A 13,820-nucleotide genomic window follows, 5' to 3' on the forward strand; every position below is an offset into this window, starting at 1 on the left:
CCTCGTGTAACTCCCACCCCAAACAGAGAAGCACAGCACGGCCAGCACAGATGAATATGAATGAATGCAAACATTAATGCACGCATAAATGCAAACAATAAATGAATGAATGCAATAAATAACAGCAAACAGCAACCAAAACCCTAACCTAGAGAGCGCTAGGAGAGACTCGCTTAGGGAAGATGGACCAGCAAGAGGTTAACTTCTCTTCTATCCCCAGCAGAGTCGCCAGCTGTCGCATTACGCGAAAAACCGGCGGGAAACGAAAACAACAGAGCCGCCACCGTGCGTTATTTATCCCAAAAGAGGGAATGGAAACGCTCGAAGTAAACCTGGAAAAGACATGGTCTCGCGACCAAAGAGAATGGGATCGGGAGTCGGTTATGCGAAGGGAAGGTATTAGCACCCCTACGCATCTGTCGTACTCGACGGGATCCACGCACAAAAGGAAGGAATATGGTTGCTAAAACACTGCTCACAAACAAACACACTGGCTGAAAGAGACACAAGAAAACAAACGAAACTAACTCGGCAGGATATCGCATCCTGGGCCTACGTAGTCTATCAGGCATAGACATCAGAGTCGACGTAGTTCGGACAGGGGAAACATGCTCGCTAGGATGTCGCATCCTATGCATACGTATCTTCTCGGACTAAAGAAGAATCAGAGCATCCGTAGCTCGGCTAACACACGCCAAACAGAACCACACAGGAAATCGACTGCCAATCGCTGGACTTACGCCAAACTCCACACAAACAGGCAAACATGGAAACCGAATGCCAATCGCTGGACTTACATCAGACTCCGAACGTAAACACACACACAGGAAACCGACTGCCAATCGCTGGACTTACATCAGACACCGAACCTAAACACACACAGGAAACCGACTGCCAATCGCTGGACTTACGTCAGACTCCAACAAAGAAACTGGAAACCGAATGCCAATCGCTGGACTTACATCGAACTCCAACCAGAAAAGGAGAAACAACTCACACAAACAAAACAAAAGGGCGCCCGGAGAGATCAGCTCATCTCCTGCCTACGTACCTCATCTGGTATGAGGATCAGGGCGACGTAGTTCCCCTACGCAGGGACAAAGGACTAGCCTAACCAGATACAAAGGGAGACACAACTAGGGAGACTACGACTCGAGCCTAGATGTTATCATGCATTTCATCCCTAAGTAAGGTTGCTATCTAACTTGCACAGGGAGCAAGCTATCCTATACAGCACAGGAAAAGCAAACAATCACAAATAGCACAGACTATATACACACAAAATGGGCTCACACAAGGGTTAGGCTGTGAAACACAAGCCAACTGTAATCGGGTGATGTTAGCTCTTAACCTTAACATTGAGAGTTAAGGTGAAGCAGATGAAATGGGAAGTGAAGATAAGACTTCACAGCTCTTATCCCTGGCCTGGGAGAGCTTCAAACAGATGAAAGTGTGGGTTCAGAAAGTGGGAACCCTTCTACACTTATGACTGACTCAACATGGATCTTGGGTTAGTGTCCACAATGCATCAACATGTAATGTGAGCAGAGGGATGACTCAACTGAATAGCAGGAGATGGATTGCACATCTCTCGTGTTCTGCCAATTGCCTTATCAAAGGTCTTTTCCTGCTTGGCACAAAGATAAACAAACACAAGCATTGCCTCTTAAGGAGGACTTCAGACAGGTGCCTGACCAAATAACAGACCAGGTCTTCCAGACTACATGGAGTTAGAGACATTATACCTCAATGCTCAAGCTATCAAGCAAAGCAAAAGCAAGTTCACAATGAACTATAGCAACTAAGGTACCTGAAAACAATCCAACATAATCAGTACACAACTCAAACAAAAGTCAAACAGACAGTTACAAGTCAACAGTTAACTGTACATAAACAGACAAACAAGCATCAATGCACAAAGGTGCAAGCCACAAAGCATAGGCTTAAGTCTCAAAGCCTGCAAAATAAACTCAAGATTAGTCATCAACAAGCAAGGGATCAACTCCAAATGAGTGAACCTCATCAAGCATGGCAATTCTGCTTTTTTAACCTGAAACAAAGCTCAAATGTGAGAGGCTAACCACTAGGACAAGGCCTAGGGTCAAAGAGGGAGCAATAAACCAAAACAGAACATGAAAATTGACAATAATCAAGCTTAATCAGATAAGAACAATATCCAAGTGGTCTCATATCCATATCATCAACCAATTTCATTTCACAAGGCATTTAGTGCAAAGCATGCAAGTTCAAAGCTCATAGAAGCAAACAGAATGAACCAATCCACATCAACTCAAACATGATTCAATAAATCTCCAGAAAAATCATGGCTGAACAACATTCATCACATGATCATCACACCAAAATTCAAGTCATTTGGATAAGTGGAAGCATGTCAAATAAATTCCCTAAGGAAAGGCAAGGCAAAACAAGCTCAATGAGGGCACAAAATCATACATCAACTTCACACAAGCATAAAACAGAATCCACACATGATAAATGTCTCAAACCAAAACCATAGCAAACTTCAAAGGGTCTACAATCAATGTGCAAAATTTCAGGTTCATATGATAAACATCAAGCATTTCACAAATCATCTAAATTCAACACTCATCAAAAGTCCAAATATGACCAATCAGCAAAGAAAATCTCAAACAAATTGAAAATGCATCCAAAAAATCCACAAAAATTTATTACCAAACTTAACATCCAGGAGAATCAACATGCAAAAGATCAGATTAATTGGCACTGAAATGGCATGGGAAATAAAATCAGAAAGTCAAGCAAGCAATGGTGTGACACACATTGTCACACCTACCTTAATCATATCATATCTCAACATCCAGAAAGGCTAAAAATACAAACTCTATACCAAAATGTTCCTTAGGATGTCTATTTTAAGCACACAAAATTTCAAGAGTGTTGGAACAAATCTCATCATTTCACAATCAAAATGGAAAGGCATGTCAAGAAAATACACACATGAACAATCCCTAAGCCAAAACAAATTCCATCCAGGCACAAATCATGGAAAAATACTCATTAAATTCTAGACATCATGAGGAACATCATGGAAAAAACCTCACATTATTTGGACAAATATTCAGGAAGATATGGATTTTTGAAATGGAGAAAAAATTAAAACATGTGAAATGGCATGGTGTGATCATGTATAGCATAATGAAATAAAATGCCAAGGCCAAAATATGAAATGCTCAGAGCGGGGAATCGAACTGGCCAGGTTTTTAAATGAAGCGCTACTTAAGTGAAACGCTGCGTTTCACTTAAGTACATGTGGCGCTGAGGATAAATCTGGACCAATGAATCAGCCACGCCAGATCCATGCAACCAATACACGGCTTCTAACATCAAAACGCATGCAGGCCAGGCTAAAATAGATCAAACACGTATTCTGGGAAAGAAACCCTAATGTTCTTCACGCGTTCATCAACATTCATTGCTCAAGAACATTTGTTCCAGAAATCAACAAACAGCATACCATTACACGCGTCTTCTAACGTACATTAACATGCTATAATCACTTTGCCCTAATTCTCCCTAGCAAGCATGGGTCGAGCAAAAGAAAGTTCACGTATCAAACTTAAATTCACAATAACTTTCTTATTTCTTGATGAAATGCAACGATTTGAAGCTCAGTACACTCTACATTGAAAGATCTACCAAAAGCATATCATAATTTCATGAATTGTTACATTCGAAAACTGACCTTCAATCAAGTGCAGATGTGAAATCGTGCAATTCAAGCTTTGTAATGTTGAAACGGAAGTTCTTCAATGCTTATGTGAGTGAATGAATGAAGAATCGAGGCTCAATTGTTCTTGATATAGCTCCAATCCTCACTTGCCATTGATGAAGCTTGCTTTGATAGTTCCAAATTCTGCTCGAAAATGATGAACTCTTGCTTGCAGAAGGTCCAATAACACTTGTGGATGATGAATCAATGAAGAACAATGCAAGGTTTTGGGAGGAATTCGCAGAAAAAAGTGAGAGAGCAAAATGGTGAAAATTGCAAATAGATCTAGATCTGAACCAAATGGAATGTTAAGCCTGAATTTTGTTTTGATTATCCTTATATTTGATGGATTAATGAAGATACTAATCACAATTAGCCAAATGCCAAAGTAATTAGTGAGATGCAAGTGTTTGTGCAAAATTGTCCCATGCACCCTCATGCATGATATGAGTGCTACAGTGCACGGTTTTTGAGCCAAATACACTCCAAATGCTGTTTAAGACCAAGTGCAAGTGGAAAAACATGAAAACAATGCATATTTTTCAAATGAGATTTTTCCCTCCAAATTTCAAATGCAATTCAAGTGAAAAATCCAATATTTTTGTGGTGAGAATTGATGAAATATAATGCATGATTTGGATAGAGCATGTTAAAATAGGAATGTTACAAAAAATCCCACTCCATTTGGCCTTGTGGTGTGAAAGTTATCCCCTTTTGAACTTCAAATTTTCTTGGCAAAGATTGATCCATAACTTCTCAACCACACATGGGAAATTCATGTTCTTGGACGTTTTGGAAAGGGGAGAGCAAGATCTTCAACTTTCATGTTGGGAAAAATTTCCTTTGAAGCTTTCTTGGACATGTAATCTTGAGGAGAAGACCTTTCCATTTTTGGCAATTTGAAATTACAGGTCACTTACTATTTTTGGAAACTTTTCATCTGGCCTCAAATTCTTCAATGATGATATTTGCAATGTCAAATGAGACTTGTATGGACATGAATGAGACCTCTCTAACCATCTCCCACCTTCGAATCCATGATTTCATGCACAGTTGACTTTGGTTGACTTTCTAGGGTTTCAGATGAATTTCAGCTTGACTGTTGAGCTTTGACCATCCAATCTTTGACCAAACCACTTCAAAGTGACCCCTAGGTCACATGAACTTGATGAACCAATCCTAGGGCTTTGCTTCAATAGGAATTGCACTTGCTTGCTTGCTTAACTGGATCTCCTGACCAGTTTTGACTGATGACTTGCACTTGGGCAATGGACAATGCAATGTTATGCAGTGGACAATACAATGCTAATGACCTAATATGAAAATGTATGTACAAAATGGGAGGTTCAAATTTGAGGTGCTACAAAGATAACCACCAAGGAAGGGATTACACCTACCAGATACTGGGTAGGAAACCACGGAAAAGTAACTGTCATCCACTTAGGATGAACAAAAAATTTAATTCTGCAAAGGGGAGAAAATAGGGTTTACAAATATCGGTATAAGGGTAGTAAACCACAGGCTCCATCAGGGATAAGATGAATGATTACCGATTACTGAGCAATTATTCATTTATGCCATAGGGAAACACAGGAGATAGTCACAAGAGGCCAATTTAGGATCAAACCAAAGAGGCAAACTGAATCAAAACTCGTCCTAATGAGGATATAACTCAATAGGGAAGCCCATCCCAATATATGTGTTGGGAGGAAGCAAAAACAACCGTCGTCCACGAGGATATAACTCAGTGGGGAATGCGGAAGGAAAGATAAACACTTTCTGCTTAAGGGGCTAACTCTCTATATTGAGGGATCAGACACCGACATCTTGCTTGGGAAATGTATTAGCAACTAGCAGAGGAATAACAAACAAAGATATATGGCAAAAAATGCAATATGAATATCCAAATGTTTGAAAAATATATATGCACACATGTGTGGTTTATGCTTGATGAATGCTGATAGACAAACATTTCTAACACAAATAGCTCCAAGGAGTACAGACATCCGGTACTACATCTCAAGAGAGAAAGCCAAAATCACCGGAGAGTATCCAATCTGCCGGGGATCAGAGATGCCAGGAAACAACAATACCTCTGCAGGGGATGAATCATCAGTCACAGCTGGGGAAAAGAGTTTATTGCACAAGTAGAATCTGCCACATAAGCAACTTTACTGGGGAATCAATCCGAGGGATAAAGGGGCTCTGGGGATCAACCACCAACTACCGTACCCACCAAGGGGTCACATCTGCTGAGGAGAAAAGGGTGCTACCTCGCTGAAGGGGAGAGTGGTAAATATCTCAACAAGCATACTACTCGGGTTCCGGAGAAAGAAAATACAGTCATGCCAAGAACATGAACAAATGTCTTACCCTATTAGAGATCATACCATCCTGGGGAGAGCACTGAGGATCGCCTAAGTATCCTTTTCATCATTGTGAATGTTCACCTTGTTTAAAAACAAGTTATGAAAAATGCATTTTTTTTCAAAACAATGATATTTTCTCAATTAAAGGCATGCAAAACATTTGTTGAATAGAAACAAATAAGAGTGCAAATAATTGGATAAAAGGCTCAAATTTATTTGATGGAATGGTAGTCTGCAAATGACAAGACTCCATAGATCTTTACAAGTTTGAAATTGGTGATATATATTGGAAAAGGGCTACATTGAACATAATGACCATTTCTCCACCAATTCTGAATTCGATGTATTCGAAGCTTTGGTTGATGACGAATGAGCAAGAATCTCTGACGGATGACAGAGGTAGAACAATGTCTTGTCAGGATGCAGTTACTTGCCAAATCCCCAATTTTTGCCTAGATTGCCTCAGGATGAGGTACTCAATCTAGCGGGATACAAATATTCATTTTTTTATGTCTCTAACTTTTTCCTGGATCGCCCTTTCGGGTTTTCGATCCACCGAGACGCTCATTTTTGCCTAAGCCGCCCTTTCGGGTTTTCAACTTAGCGAGCTATTCTGTTTTTATTTTTAGGCGAAGTATTTCTTGTCTGCATCTGAATTCACAGGACGAGTGAAATCCTCTCCATCCATAGTTGTAAGTATCAACGCACCGCCTGAAAAGGCTCTCTTAACAACATAAGGACCTTTATAGTTTGGAGTCCACTTGCCCCTGGAATCGGGCGCGAAAGACAAGACTTTCTTGAGCACAAGGTCACCTTCTCGGAACACACGAGGCTTGACCTTCTTATCAAAATCTTTCTTTATTCTCTGCTGATACAACTGACTGTGGCACATGGTAGTCAATCTCTTCTCTTCTATCAAATTCAGCTGGTCATAACGACTCTGAACCCATTCAGCATCAGTCAACGTGGCTTCCATCAATACCCTCATTGATGGGATCTCCACCTCTACTAGGAGTACAGCCTCCATGCCATAAACAAGAGAGAAAGGGGTTGCCCCTGTTGAAGTGCGGACAGCCGTGCGATATCTATGTAAAGCGAATGGCAACATCTCATGCCAATCCTTATACGTGACCACCATTTTCTGGATAATCTTCTTGATATTCTTATTAGCAGCTTCAACAGCCTCATTCATCTTGGGTCTGTAATGGGAAGAATTATGGTGTGCAATCTTGAACTCACTACACAGCTCTTTCATCATTTTGTTATTCAAGTTAGATTCATTATCAGTAATGATCTTATCTGCCACACCATAACGACATATGAGTTTATTCTTGATAAACTTCACGACCACCTGCCTGGTCACATTTGCATATGATGCCGCTTCAACCCATTTGGTGAAGTAATCAATAGCTACGAGAATAAATCTGTGTTCGTTAGATGCTTTGGGCTCTATCATGCCAATCATGTCAATTCCCCACATGGAGAAAGGCCATGGTGATGAAATCACATTCAGAAGTGCCGGGGGAATATGAATCTTATCCGCATAAATCTGACACTTATGGCATTTCTTCACGTATTTGCAGCAGTCAGACTCCATTGTCAGCCAATAGTAGCCTGCTCTCAACATCTTTCTAGCCATGGCATGTCCATTGGAATGAGTACCAAATGAACCCTCATAGACTTCAGTCATCAACAGGTCTGTTTCGTGTCTATCCACGCATCTGAGCAGAACCATGTCAAAATTTCTCTTATAAAGTACGTTGTCGTTGAGGTAGAAACTGCCTGACAATCTCCTCAAAGTCTTCCTATCTTTTACAGATGCCCCAGGCGGGTAACTCTGGTTCTGAAGGAAACACTTGATGTCATAATACCATGGCTTGTCATCTTTCACCTCTTCTACCGCAAACACATGAGCTGGTCTATCCAAGCGCATCACGGTGATATTGGGAACTTCATTCCAAAGTTTAACCACAATCATCGAAGCAAGTGTAGCAAGAGCATCTGCCATTCGGTTCTCATCTCGAGGAATATGGTGAAAGTCAACCTCAGTAAAGAAAGTTGAAATCCTCCTCGCATAGTCTCTATATGGAATGAGACCAGGTTGATTCATTTCCCATTCACCCTTAATCTGATTAACAACAAGGGTCGAATCACCATATACATCAAGGTGCTTGATCCTTAGATCAATACACTCTTCTAAACCCATAATGCAGGCCTCATACTCAGCCATATCATTCGTGCATTTGAAAGTTAGCCTTGCTGTAAAAGGAATATGTGTACCCTGAGGAGTAATAATCACTGCCCCAATACCATTTCCATACTGATTTACAGCGCCATCAAACACCATGCTCCATCTGGAACCAGGCTCTGGCCCTTCATCGAGCGTAGGCTCATCGCAATCTTTCACTTTCAAATATAGAATTTCCTCATCCGGGAAGTCATACTGAACTGACTGATAATCTTCAATAGGCTGATGTGCCAAATGGTCAGCCAAGATACTACTTTTAATAGCCTTCTGAGCTCGATACTCAATATCATACTCAGATAACAACATCTGCCAACGGGCAATTCTTCCTGTTAAAGTAGGCTTCTTGAAGATGTACTTGATTGGATCCATTCTGGATATCAACCAAGTCATATGATTTATCATATACTGGCGTAGGCGCTTAGCAGCCCAAGCCAAAGCACAACATGTCTTCTCAAGCATTGAGTATCGAGACTCACAATCAGTGAACTTCTTACTCAGGTAGTAAATAGCATACTCCTTCTTCCCTGATTCGTCTTGCTGACCGAGGACACAACCCATTGAGTCTTCAAGAACAGTCAGATACATGATCAAAGGTCTTCCTTCCACAGGCGGAGATAGAATCGGAGGTTCAAAAAGATACTCTTTAATACTGTCGAAAGCTTTTTGGCAATCCTTGGTCCAATCATGAGACTGATCTTTCCGGAGGAGCTTGAATATTGACGCACATGTGGCAGTCATGTGAGATATGAATCTGGAAATATAATTCAAGCGGCCAAGAAAACATCGGACTTGTTTCTCAGTTTTGGGCGCAGGCATCTCTTGTATAGCTTTGACCTTCCCAGGATCAACCTCAATACCTCTTTCACTAACAATAAAGCGTAATAACTTGCCAGAACGGACTCCAAATGTACACTTGTTGGGATTCAGACGAAGCTTATATTTCCTCAAACGCTGGAAAAGCTTCAACAAATGCTCTACATGTTCAACTTCCGTTCTTGACTTAGCAATCATATCATCAACATACACCTCGATCTCCTTGTGCATCATATCATGAAACAAGGTGGTCATAGCTCGTTGATACGTGGCTCCGGCGTTCTTCAGACCGAAGGGCATCACTCGATAACAGAATGTTCCCCAAGGTGTGATGAATGTTGTCTTCTCCATATCCTCGGGTGCCATCTTGATCTGGTTATATCCGGAAAATCCATCCATAAATGAGAAGACATTGAATTTAGCTGTATTGTCTACTAACATATCAATATGTGGTAGAGGGAAATCATCTTTCGGACTAGCTTTATTCAAGTCTCTGTAGTCCACACACATCCGGACTTTTCCATCTTTCTTTGGCACGGGCACGATATTGGCCACCCATTGAGGATATGTAGAAGTCACCAGAAACCCCACATCAATTTGCTTCTGAACTTCCTCTTTGATTTTCACTGCCATATCAGGATGAGTTCTTCTGAGCTTCTGCTTCACAGGCACGCACTCAGGTTTCAAAGGTAGGAAATGTTGCACAATATCAGTATCTAGACCTGGCATGTCTTCATACGACCAAGCGAAGACGTCAACATATTCTCGTAGCAATTCAATCAACCCCTTCTTAACAGATTCTTCAAGGAGTGCCCCAATCTTCACTTCACGAACACAATCCTCAGACCCCAAGTTGACTGTTTCCAGATTCTCGAGATGCGGCTGAATGATCTTCTCTTCATGCTCAAGTAGACGGGTAATCTCGTCAGGAATCTCTTCAACATCATCTTCTTCCGCTTCAAATACAGGGAACTCAAAATTGGGAGATGGTGTTGGATCATTATGTTCAATGGGTTTGATCAACATGCATAATGATTTTGGATATGAAAAGCTTTTAGAAATTAAACCAGGCAAATCATTATGCAGATGAAAAGATTGATATTAGTTTGTTTTTTTAGGTTTTATGTGATCACCAATTTCATGTAAAAAGCAAAAAGGGAAAATAATTGGAAAAACAAACATTTAACATGCATTTATTGAATGAAAATATCATTGTATTTATGCGCCAACAATGTCATCACTCCTCCTTTTGGCATGGGAGAAGGGTTTTTAAACAAAGTGATCATTACGTGGACTTGTGGATAACTGTAGGAATATCCACAGCGACCCAATTGTTGCAGACCCCTCCAGGGATGATGAAATTGCCAGAATCCTCTGTATCTTCTTCCAAAACAGTAGCAGCTTCTTCATCCTGACCAGCGTGGATGAAACCTCCACTCTTGAATAACCCTTTAGTGTTGAAGACCCCAGAAGAAAATCCTATGCCAGCCTGAGACTTATTGTCCCCTAGCTCAATCATTTTTCCTAAACCAGCAGTTGCGCCACACTCAATGGCCAACTTTGCATCTCTATAGGAAGCAAATGAAGGAGTTCTCTTCTCAATAGGCTCAGCTATAGATAAATCTTGGAAAGGAGTTCCAACTTCATCCTCAGCATCTATATATGAGAAGGAAGACAAATGGCTAACCAGGAGAGCCTTTTCTCCCCCTACAACCACCAACTTCTTGTTCTTCACGAATTTCAGTTTCTGGTGTAGGGTGGATGTCACGGTGCCTGCCTCGTGAATCCATGGTCTTCCTAAGAGACAGTTATACGATGGGTGAATATCCATAACCTGGAAGGTAATCTGGAAATCACTCGGTCCGATTTTGACTGGGAGATCAACTTCCCCAATCACTGTTTTACGCGACCCATCGAAGGCTTTCACAACTATTCCACTCTGCCTCATGGGAGGCCCTTGATATGATAGTTTCGAGAGAGTGGTTTTTGGCAATACGTTTAGCGATGACCCAGTGTCTACCAGCACATTGGACATGGCGTCGTCTTTGCAGTTCATAGATATATGTAAAGCCAAGTTGTGGTCTCTTCCCTCCTCAGGGAGATCAGAGTCACAGAAACTCAAATTGTTACAAGCAGTAATGTTTGCAACAATGCTATTGAATTGTTCTATTGTGACATCATGATCTACATATGCCACATCCAATACCTTCTGCAGTGCCTCTCTATGTGGTTCTGAATTCAGAAGTAATGATAACACAAATATCTTGGATGGTGTTTGTAGAAGCTGGTCTACAACATTGTACTCACTTTTCTTGATGAGCCTCAACATCTCATCGCAGTCCTCTTTCACGTTGCCACTCGGGCCAACAGAAGTAGGAGTTATCAATGTAGAGGAGGGCTTAACAACAGGTTGTGAGCAAATTCTTTACTTTGAATAAATTTTGAATGATAGAAAATTGTGTGATCATCATCCAAGTGTTGGCTGTGCATTATTTTACATGACTCGTTTGTGTTTTATCCCATACTATTGTTTCATGACTGTACATAAAGATCCACATTGATACATCTCTTAAAAAGAACTCATAAAAACTATTTTGTATCAGTATGTATCAATACATACTCCTGTGCATCGATCCATAACATATGTTGAAAACCACAAAACACTTTTGTTCAGTATGTATCGATCCATACGACTCATGTATCGATACATGGACAGGCAAAATGCTCTATGGATCGATCCATACGAGCCTTGCATCGATCCATGTTAGTTGAAATGATCCATGTATCAATACATATGCATTTTGTATCGATCCATGCTTACATAAATTCTCCAAAAATTCATCAAACTTACAGTATGTATCGATACATAACTTCATGTATCAATACATAAGTCTGTTTTATCTACTAACAGCTTATGTTTTTCATATATAAGTAGTATTTGTGACAGCAGTGAAAAGAACGAATTCTGAGAGGAAAAACAGTTGAGACACCAATCAAAGGAGTGTGTAGCAGCAATTGTTTGAGCAATAAGAAACCTGAAAGAGAATTCATCTTCTCCATCTTCTCAATCTCTTTTCTTCAAGAACATCAACACATAATCATTCTTGTTCTTCGGATTAAAGGATCAAAGAGATAACGTTCAGTGGTAACGATCAAGGATCTAGCTGAGTTGAAGATTGAAGGGGGTTTCGAGGAAAAACCAATTGGTTTGTCCTTCAAGAACTGGAGTGTTCTTGCGGGTTTGTCAGTCACGTTTGCAGAACAGATTCAGCCGCAGCGTTGCGTTTGGAGATCGGGGGATTTCGCAAACAGGTCGTGGAACCGGTGAATTGTTTGCAATTTCGTGCAGGAAATTCTTGATCGTGCTCAGATCAAGTGGAGGTTTCATACAAGAAGAAGTTCTTGGGATTTAGAATTATGTCTTTGTATCGTAACCTTGTATCAACCAATTCGGCATTATTGATAATCAAAGTTCTCAATTTCATTTGAAATTGAGAGGGAGACGTACCCACACGCGAGGACGACGTGGGGAACTTCCTTACCAAATCTCTGCGTATCGTATTCTTTCCTTACTTCTCTTTACGTTTCCAACAGTTTCGCAATTTCAGTTAGTGTGTTGTGGCTGTACTTTTTGCGATACAGCAGTGGCAAGAAAACTTCTTTAACTAAACTCCACTGTTGTTCATCATTGATCACATACACACCAACTGCTTGACAAAACTGTTAGCTGAGTTTTATTCATTGGAATTAGGATTTAGTGATAAGTGCATTCAAGTTGATAAGATTCTAGTGTTAATAATTTCTGTCATTCTAATTCAAAATCCAGCAATAAATTCGCGTGTCCGGTTTTCTAGTAGTAGTTCAGAATAGACGGAAGTCGATTCGGGACTGGAATTTTCCGCTAAGTATCAATAGCTCTGATAAAATTTTAAATCCGTTCATTTTCAAAGAGGTGATCTATTCACCCCCCCCCCCTCTCGATCACTAGCCACACCATCTAACACAGGTGCCGGATTCGGAGTGCTCACAGCATTCCCAATCGGGCGTTCAGCAAAATCAGCATTAGCCTGGGGCTTGGGAGGTACTGAAAACACACGACCGCTGCGGGTCAAACCACTAACATCTGCGATATTAACAACAGAGGAAGATGGCAAGGACACCTCCTTCTCATCTTCTACAGCAACAACGTTGTAACGGAAGGGAATTGCTTTTTCGGAAGAATACGGCACCGGACTGTAGCGGTGTATTCATCACTTTATGATTTATTGATTAAATCAAAAGCAAAGCATACAAAGAATCGAGTCGCCACCGCACTTTTATTTATCCAAAGGAATGGCTAAAAAGCGAACAAAAGCCTAAGAAGTTTTACACATAGAAAACTAATGAAAAGATCAGAGATCTGGGTAAGGGGTAAATTACGCAATGGGAAGGTGTTAGGCACCCAAAACGTCCTAGGTACTCCTAGGGAGCCCTTTTCACACTTGTTGTACGAAATGTTATTTGTTTATGAAATATTTATTGTGCAAACATGGATGAAGAGATGAGAAAAGAATATACAAGTTATTATTTTTGTGTTTGAACGGATGAACCCGTTGCCTACGTACCTTTCCATGGAAGGTAAGGATCAAAATGCCGTAGT

This window comes from Lathyrus oleraceus, chromosome 4 (assembly GCF_024323335.1).
Source record: "Lathyrus oleraceus cultivar Zhongwan6 chromosome 4, CAAS_Psat_ZW6_1.0, whole genome shotgun sequence".
In the NCBI taxonomy this organism is placed as follows: Eukaryota; Viridiplantae; Streptophyta; class Magnoliopsida; order Fabales; family Fabaceae; genus Lathyrus; species Lathyrus oleraceus.